The 9,274-nt window shown below is 40.6% G+C and overlaps 1 non-coding gene across 1 annotated transcript; it reads left to right on the forward strand.

Moving 5' to 3' along the window:
• The first annotated feature begins 3,796 nt into the window (after nt 1–3,796).
• On the forward strand, nt 3,797–3,903 carry LOC148791672 (small nucleolar RNA R71). Its single transcript, XR_016076874.1, has one exon. It is a non-coding gene; the product is annotated as a small nucleolar RNA R71 (small nucleolar RNA).
• The last annotated feature ends 5,371 nt before the right edge of the window (nt 3,904–9,274 follow it).

The raw sequence follows: 9,274 nt of genomic DNA on the forward strand, positions 1-9,274 counted from the left end.
TTGCAATGAACCCAAGACCCTTACAGAACCATGTGTCACTATGAACTGGAGTTAAATAATCGACCACACGTGGGACTTTAAGTTACACACGTAATAAGTACCACGTAGTGATGCGCTTAGATTACACTAGCAAGTGCACTAGCCGATCAAGTAATAAAATGATGAGTAGAGTATCGTTCCCACAATGATTGATCCAACAACTTCTAGTACTGAATCAGCCATATGTTATCTGATAAACCAAAATATTAAGCAAAGAAAACCCTAACTACTAACTAGCAAACTACCCTAAACAGTTTTGAATCAGACCACTTTCAATGATAAGAAGAATTCCTGCATGCAAGAATGAACAAAACCAATTTAGCAATTAAATTCTTAAGTTGTCCAACCAAAGTGAATTCAGTCTTGGGTTGGCGAAACCCTAGTTTTATGAGCAGCCTCTCTCGAACGCAGCCCACCCAATCTATAGGCAACAATTCCTATATCTTTATCAGAAATTTAATCACCATAGATGCATTAAGAACAAAAAATTCGCAGGTCATCAATTCAGGTATGAATGATTACCAACCGAACCATGCAAATTATCTCTAAGATGCATTCAGTCCATTTTCTTGATTAGATGATATGATTACCTAAACTCTTTCTCAAGCAATTCAAGTAATCCAAGATATAAGAACAATTCGGCCAAGATTATTCTATAAATCGAAAATCCTAATCAGGAATCCCAAGAATAAATCACAATCAATTGGATCTGCTTAAAATTAATTACAAATCAGAATTAAAATCCATCATGGTTCGCATAAAAGAAGAAAGAAGAAAGATTCAATAAAGAAACATCAAGAAGCCCTAATCAAATCTAGGTTACCAAATTGCAGAATCAAAGAAGAAGACAACCTAAGAAATCTACATCAGTCTTCGATCTTCTCCTCTTCAATTCACATTCAACAGCCTTCTTCCTCTCTAGCAGTTCTCCTTCTGCCTCTGTTTTGTCTTCAAGGGTCCGAACCCTAATTCTGGTGCATTCCTAGATGAAAACTTGCAGGCTAAGGAATGGCTCCAGCACGTCAGCAATGCGATTGTAGATAATTGGGCCGATTTTGACCTCGATACATTTCGTATTTATCAAAACTCAAAACATGAAAGTTGTATAATTTTCCTTATATTTCCAACGCATCTTGAATCATCTCAATCGGAGTCCGGATAAGAGAGTTATACCCAAATTACGATGTAGTGCCGAAACTGTCCAGAATTACCAAATTAGCCGTGTTTTTCACTTAACGCCTTCTTTCATATCCTAAATCAAAATATAAGAATAATGAGTCCATTTAGGCACTAAATAAGTATAAAAGACTAAATATTAAGGGATAAAAATATGATAATTTTCATTCTCATCAAATCCCCCCACACTTAGCTTTTGCTCATCCTCGGGCAAAGATATTACCCATAAACTGATCATCCCCCAGATTATTTTCATCTATCAAATGACTTTTAGGATGAGAATGCGTTAAGTGATCGGAAATACTGCATAATCACTCTGATGCATCCCCATGATTAGCCACTCTTACCATATACATAAGAACAAAGGAAGGAAGAACATGAGCTTCTTCATGCTCCAACACTTAAGTCCGTTCAATATGTATAGCAACTCCTTAACCGCCATGATTAACCATCATCTCGAGCTTGGTCTCAAATCTGTCAATGCACTTAATTGAATTTCCAACTATATTTTTGTCCCTTTGAACCTCAGTCGTCACCAAACTCTTTTTCTTTTTTTCTATTTTTTTGGTGTAAATGCATTTTATGCTCCATCTCACACGGGTCACAGGCTAGAGGCAGATAACAGTACTCATATTCCAAGTTCCTAATTTTACTATTCAGCTTGGAATAGCGGAGTTAGGACTGAACTCATATCATAAACCGCTAGTTTTACTATTCAGTTCATGGCAGCGGAGTCATTTGGACTTTGTCCCTTCTTCTTCTTCTCTTTTTCTTTTTTCAATTGTTGAACATCATGCATTAACAATTCAGATGTGAACATATCTCGAATGATCATTAATAATTCAATCAAGTGCATTCTACACATGAATAGAGTTAGGGCTGGTCATGATGAAAATCCTATTCGACTTCCCTGACCTCATGATTTGTGATAAGTTTGGATCATTCACAAGAATAAATTCTAACACTTACAATGATTTCCCTCAACTCATCGTATTCCCTCTTGGAATTCACCTTATAAACAGCAATAATCTTGAGGGAATTCTAGTTTATTTGGCCTATCAATGCATGTGTGTTGGGGTGAGTGAGGTGCATAGCTATGGCCAAACTCCCCAACACTTAACATGAGCATTGCCCTCAATGTTCCTAGTGCTAGAGAGTGAAGATGAATCCAGCAATGAGGGTATTTGCATGAAGAGCATTATCAAGTAATGAGAGGGGTTTAGAGGACTTCCCTGAAGATCCTTCTGAAATCTGGAGTGGCTCTTTTGTTTGGAACCTCTAGCTGCTAAGAACCATACAAAACTAGGAAGAGAGAATGATAAACACTAAGAGAGCAGCAATCTACAAAATGAAGAAAACTTAATGCAACCTAAAAAGAAAAGCATAAAGAAAAAGAACAATCAGCAAGAAAGAAAAAGAACTACTCATCAGTATTGGGTTGCCTCCCAACTAGCGCTTGTTTTCAGTCTGAAGCTCGACAGTCTAGTAGGATCAATGATCATCTAAGTATACAGTAGACGAAGTAGGCAATGTTCCACCCACTATATATGGCTTGAGGCGTTGACCATTGACCTTAAATGTGCCTTGTGTCGAGTGAGTGACTTCTATGGCTCCATGAGGGAAAATTTGTGAGATGGTGAAGGGTCCAGACTATCTCGATTTCAGCTTGCCCGGGAACAACCGAAGACGTGAATTATACAATAACACTTGCTGACCCACATGAAAATCACGCCTCAGCAAGTTCTTATCATGCCATCTTTTAGCCCTCTCCTTGTAAATCTTGGCATTCTCATAGGCTGCAAGTCTGAATTCACCCATCTCATTCGGCTGCAGTCGTCTCTCAACTCCTGTGGCCTATATGGGGACATGCCAATGGGTGTTTTATATGCAGTTCTATATGCTCACAATGCATCATCTAACTTGATTGCCCAGTCCTTCCTAGAAGAGTCTACCATTCTCTCCAAGATTCTTTTGAGTTCCCTATTAGCTAACTCGACTTGGCCACTGGTTTAAGGGTGATATGGGGTTGCTAATTTATGTGTAACACCATATTTTTGCATCATCCGCTCAAATTGGGTGTTGCAGAAATGAGTTCCCCTATCACTAATTATAGCTCGAGGTGTGCCAAATCGGGTGATTCCTCCATCTGGGGTTGAATGCATGAGGGTACTGATTGCCTTGCTGCCTTTGAAAGTTGCCAACAAAGTCTACCTGCTTGGGGGACTGCACAAACTGATTTCCAACTCGGCATTCAGTGCTGATATGACCTCCCCCACACCATTCACAAGTCACGGTCTGAACATGCATGGCTTCCATCTGCACCTCATCTATCTTCTTACTGAGTGCACCGATTTACGTAGATAGTGTTGTATAGGTGTCCACATTGTGAAGTCCGAACTGTCTCCTAACTTGTGCTCTCTCGAAATGCCATTGGTAGTTGTTAGCAGCCATCTCCTCTATGAGTGCATGGGCAACTTCAGGTGTCTTGTTATTGATAGAGCCACCAGCTGCAACATCCATAATGGTCTTGTTGGCTTCAGTTAGCCCATTATAGAAAGTTTGGACTTGCAGCCATACGGGAAGTCCATGATGAGGGACCTTCCTCAACAGCTCCTTGTAACGTCCCCATGACTCATACAAAGACTCTCCATCCAGATGAAAGAAAGTGGTGATATCATTCCTCATCTTTGCTGTCTTGGATGGAGAAAATACTTGGAGAGGAATCGGCTGGCCATTTCATCCCATGTTGTTGTAGATCCAGCTAGCAAAGAATTCAACCAAGTATTGGCTTTGTCCTTCAATAAGAATGGGAACAACTTGAGCCTCACCGAATCATCACTAACCCCATTGTGCTTGAATGTATCACAGATTTCCAAGAAGTTGGCGATGTGAGTGTTCGGGTCTTCATGAGCCATGCCACAAAACTGAACCATATTTTGTATCATCTGAATTATGGCTGGTTTGATCTCAAAGTTGTTGGTAGCTATTGTTGGTCTTACAATGCTTGAAGCTGCCCGGTGAGGGTTGGTTTGGCATAGTCCATCATGGTTCTTGGTTCGGACATCTCTTCAATTTCAGCTCTCACTTGCCTGGAAGCTCTAATGCGGCTGCAGAGAGTTCTTTCAATTTTGAGATTGTAGGTGATGCCCTCCGTTTCACTTCTACGTGTCATAAACTCTACAAGTCAAAGTCATAAAGAGGCTAATATACACATATCAGAAAAGCAATCTACCAAACCAAGAAAACTGAATACTACCGAAAAAAAGAAAAGCAAACAAAGACAATTTGCAACAAGAAAGAAAATTACTTCTCAGCAATGGAGGTTAATGTACACATATCAGAAACATAATATACAGAATTAAAAATTAGATTAACAATGGCTAATGGTTCCTAATATTGCTGTAACAAGTCCCCAACAACGGCGCCAAAAACTTGATGCGCTTAGATTACACTAGCAAGTGCAATCTGATAAACCAAAATATTAAGCAAAGAAAACCCTAACTACTAACTAGCAAACTACCCTAAATAGTTTCGAATCAGACCACTTTAAATGATAAGAAGAATCACTGCATGCAAGAACGAACAGAACCAATTTAGCAATTAAATTCTTAAGCTATCCAACCAAAGTGAATTCAGTCTTGGGTTGGTGAAACCCTAGTTTTATGAGTAGCCTCTTTCGAGCGCAGACCACCCAATCTATAGGCGACAATTCCTATATCTCTATCAAAAATTTAATCACCATAGATGCATTAAGAACAAAAAATTCGCGGGTCATCAATTCAAGTATGAATGATTACCAACCGAACCATCCAAATTATCTCTAAGATGCATTCAGTTTGTTTTCTTGATTAGATGATCTGATTACCAAAATTCTTTCTCAAGCAATTCAAATAATCTAAGATACAAGAACAATTCGGCCAAGATTATTCTATAAATCGAAAACCCTAATCAAGAATCCCAAGAATAAATCACAATCAATTGGATCTACTTAAAATTAATTACAAATCAGAATTGAAATTCATCATGGTTCGCATAAAAGAAGAAAGAAGAAAGATTCAATAAAGAAACATCAAGAAACCCTAATCGAATCTTGGTTACCAAATTGCAGAATCAAAGAAGAAGACGACCTAAGAAATCTACATCAGTCTTCGATCTTCTCCTCTTCAATTCGCATTCAGCAGCCTTCTTCCTCTCTAGCAATTCTCCTTCTTCCTCTGTTTTGTCTTCAAGGGTCCGAACCCTAATTCTGGTGCATTCCTGGATGAAAACTTGCAGGCTAAGAAATGGCTCCACTACGTTAGAAATGCGGTTATAGATAATTTGGGCCCAATTTTAACTTTGATTCAGTCCGTATTTATCAAAACTCAAAACATTAAAGTTGTATAACTTTTCATTATATTTCCAACGCATCTTGAATTATATCAATCGGAGTCCGGATGAAAGAGTTATGCTCAAATTACGACATGATGCCGAGACTGTCCAGAATTACCCGATTAGCCTTGTTTTTCACTTAACGCCTCCTTTCGTGTCATATATCAAAATATAAGAATAATGAGTCCATTTAGGCACTAAATAAGTATAAAAGACTAAATATTAAGGGATAAAAATATGATAATTTTCATTCTCATCACGTAGCTTAGTGAAAGAATGTGTCAGCCATACAATGATGTCACCAGCGCGCCATGTCGGTTAAGTAGGATGCAAAAGAAAGTAGTACACATAGATTATGAGAATCCTCGGGTGAAAGGAAAGTAAGCCCTTGAGAGATCTCATAAGACATGTGGCGAAACCCTAGTAGTGCTCCTTAATGGCCAATAATGAATATAATATTCTCTTTCCTAATAGGAATCGAGCACTTTTGGCTCCTCTTTTTTGGGACCTTGGGATCCCTTCTTATAAATGAGGATCCTCCTTATAATGAAGGTTATTCATTCAATCATTGATTCACTCAATCATTGGATTCCCTATTCATCCTAACCAGTCGTCTTATCACTTCCTCTTGCCTTAACCTCCTTGTTGATTCCCCGTTTTCGGTCTTCCTTTGTCCTTCAAGGAGACCACTCTCACATAGTGTAACCACACCTCACCTACATTAGAATCTCTGGTTGGTCCTTGATCATGAAGGACGGCCACCCGCAGAATCAACCTTTCACCGATTCCTCAAGAGCATAGCACCATCCTAGAAGATGTCAACACAAAGGTCGGGAACCAATACAAGATGGAAATGGCTGAGCAAGTCAATATTGAAATCCTCTCAAATAAGGTATATGAATTCGAGACTCAATTCAATGCTTGGTTTGGTAGAATCGAATAGATGCAGAATGAAACATGGGTTGCCCTACAGATCCTCCTCTAGTAGGCAGCTGGACCAAACAATCTCCCTTCACCCTAGTTGCCACTCCTGCAACCATCCCCACCAGCCATCATGCCTCCAACCCTAATCCTATAGTGTCAAAGTAGCTTATCAAGGATAATCTGGTGCCCATGCAAGTAAGGCAGCCCACCATTGGACAGTTCAGATTCCTTCCCCAAGCGGACCTGATAATAAAGATCCCACTCAGTCAGAACGAGCTAAGAGAGTATGTGCAGGGGCTTGTGGTGGAAAGCCGTAACCAGGACCAAGCTTCGATTGTTTTACAAAAACCCTACTCCAACTGAATCTTGTATAAACCTTACCCCACCAGCTACACTCCTCCCCAACAGTGGCCGCAGTACGACAAGTAGAAGGGAAGCCCGCAAGAACACATAAGTAAGTTCAAGGACACCCTGGGATCCTTCATTCTTGATGGGGATCTTAAGGTTCATGAGTTCTCCAAGTCTCTGGCAGGGCCGGCATATACCTGGTTCATCAAACTCACTGCCAGAAGAATTGAATCGTGGACCGAACTGGCCAAAAGATTCCTACCAAAGTGGTTCACCTTGGAAAGGAAGCTAACGATGGCTGACTTATGGAACATGGAGTAGCGTGTAGGGGAAGATCTCCTGGCATATGTCATGTGGTTTCAGAAGTTGAGCCACTCCGTCTTCGACGAGCATGCCACAAATAAGAGCTTCGTTGAAAAATGTTTACACAAGATGTAGCCTACCTATATAATAGGCATAAAAAATGTGGAAGTGGACACATTCAGTCAACTATGGAGGTGCACGGAGAGAATGGCACACACGATCAAAAACACTTCGGCCCAATCCGTGCGGATACTGGGGCAGTATAGAAGGAATGAAGCCTACGTAATCGATCGGAAGCCCCGTAACAACAAAGGACCCAAACAGGGGCCTTATTATCGAAACAACCCTCAGGGTAAGAAGAATAACTTATTGATCCCTCCTTCTTTCCCTGTACCAAGGAGGAGGTAGTAATGATCCTAAACAAGTTGGTCAAGGACAAGGTGATCAACTTTCCGCCACCACCACCGGGAGTGGACCCGGAGAAAGACAAGCGTAGGGGAGGATGATGCAACTTCCACCAGTTGCCACATCATTACCTAATGGGTTGTTTTTCCCTAAGAGGGCTATTCGTACAAAAGGTAAAATTGGATGACTTCATGAAAAGGAACCCTGCATAGGTAGAAACCGACCCCCTTCCGGTTCATACCCAGGGGGGCATCAACGTAGTGAGAGCACCGAACCAATGCCAGCCTAATATGTTGATAGAGAAATTCAAATAGAGCCTGGAGCTTCAACAATTTTTCAGTAAGCAAGGAGCTAATGCCTCGATGAGGAGACTGGCTGTTAGAGTGCTGGCAGAAGCATTCAGGAGACTGTTGGAACCCTACAGACCTGATCGGACCAGTGTAGAGTTCACACTGGATGACATGCTGGCTACTGACCCCCACCATAACCGACCCTTGTACATTACTGCAAAGGTGGGGTGTTTTGAGATGAGAAGGTCCATGGTTGATCTCAGAAGCTCTGTCAACCTAATCTCTATCCACATATTAAAACTGATGAACATACAGAAGAAGACAGTTAAGGGTTTGCCTATGGAGGTGGCTGACTTTAATGGCAATGCGTCCATCACAGAAGGGTCTATCAAGCTGCAGGTAGCGATCAGGTCGTTATTCATTATATAGGAGTTCCAGTTCATCTCGGGGAAGACCACCTACCATACCCTTATGGGGCGACCACTAATACATAGTTTAGCTCTGGTTCCATCAACGTGACATCAATGCATAAAGTCCAAGCACAACGGACGTGTGATAAGAATTCTGATAACCAAAGTTCCTTTTGACAGGTCAGAGGCTCACCTACAAGGTGTGATCTACTATACAGAGCTAACTGATGAAGGGGGAACAAGGATAACCAAAATAGAGGGACTACAGTTGTCGAATCTTCTGCGGAACAAACCCTCATGGATGACCGGCAATGACAGGAAAATCTATTTCACTATCCTCATGGACTACGAGGACAGCGAACCATCGACCAAGAGGGCCATTCCTGAGGCATGATTTTATAGATTATAATTCATCCTGTGATGTTTTGAGCATGTTAGAGAAGAGAATCTTATCACAAGTTATAGTTGCTATCACCAAACAGTTTTTGAAATATACATGCTTTAGCCATATGAGTGTATCCCCAATCATCTTCGAATCGCATGCTTTAACAACTGTAAGCTTCCCTTAATAAGACTATGTCTACGAATGACATCGCAGTAGTCTCTTCACAAAAAGATGGATCACAACCTGAACAAGTACCACAAACGTTAAAGGTATGATGATAAAATACACCAAATACATAACTGATGATGGAACCAAGAAATACTGAGACTCACTCGCAATAACAAGAATAGAAGGAAGGAAATTTAGAGTATTGCAATGAAATCCAGGCACCTCTCAAGTATATGAGGGATTCCATCGATATGGTGGAAGAACCCTTAGAAGAGATCAACATGGTTGCAGAAGGAATGGAGAAAAGGCCATTGTACATATCAACCAAACTAGGACACGAGGATAGAGAAAAGTTGATCGCACTCCTAAAAGGTAAGAACCTTTCTTTATTGCAAAATATTGGGACCTGTTTAAAATAAGTGGACTAATCTGTGCGCATTTTCACAGAGTTCCAA

This window comes from Nelumbo nucifera, chromosome 5, assembly GCF_055504915.1.
Source record: "Nelumbo nucifera cultivar China Antique chromosome 5, China Antique-T2T, whole genome shotgun sequence".
Taxonomy (NCBI): Eukaryota; Viridiplantae; Streptophyta; class Magnoliopsida; order Proteales; family Nelumbonaceae; genus Nelumbo; species Nelumbo nucifera.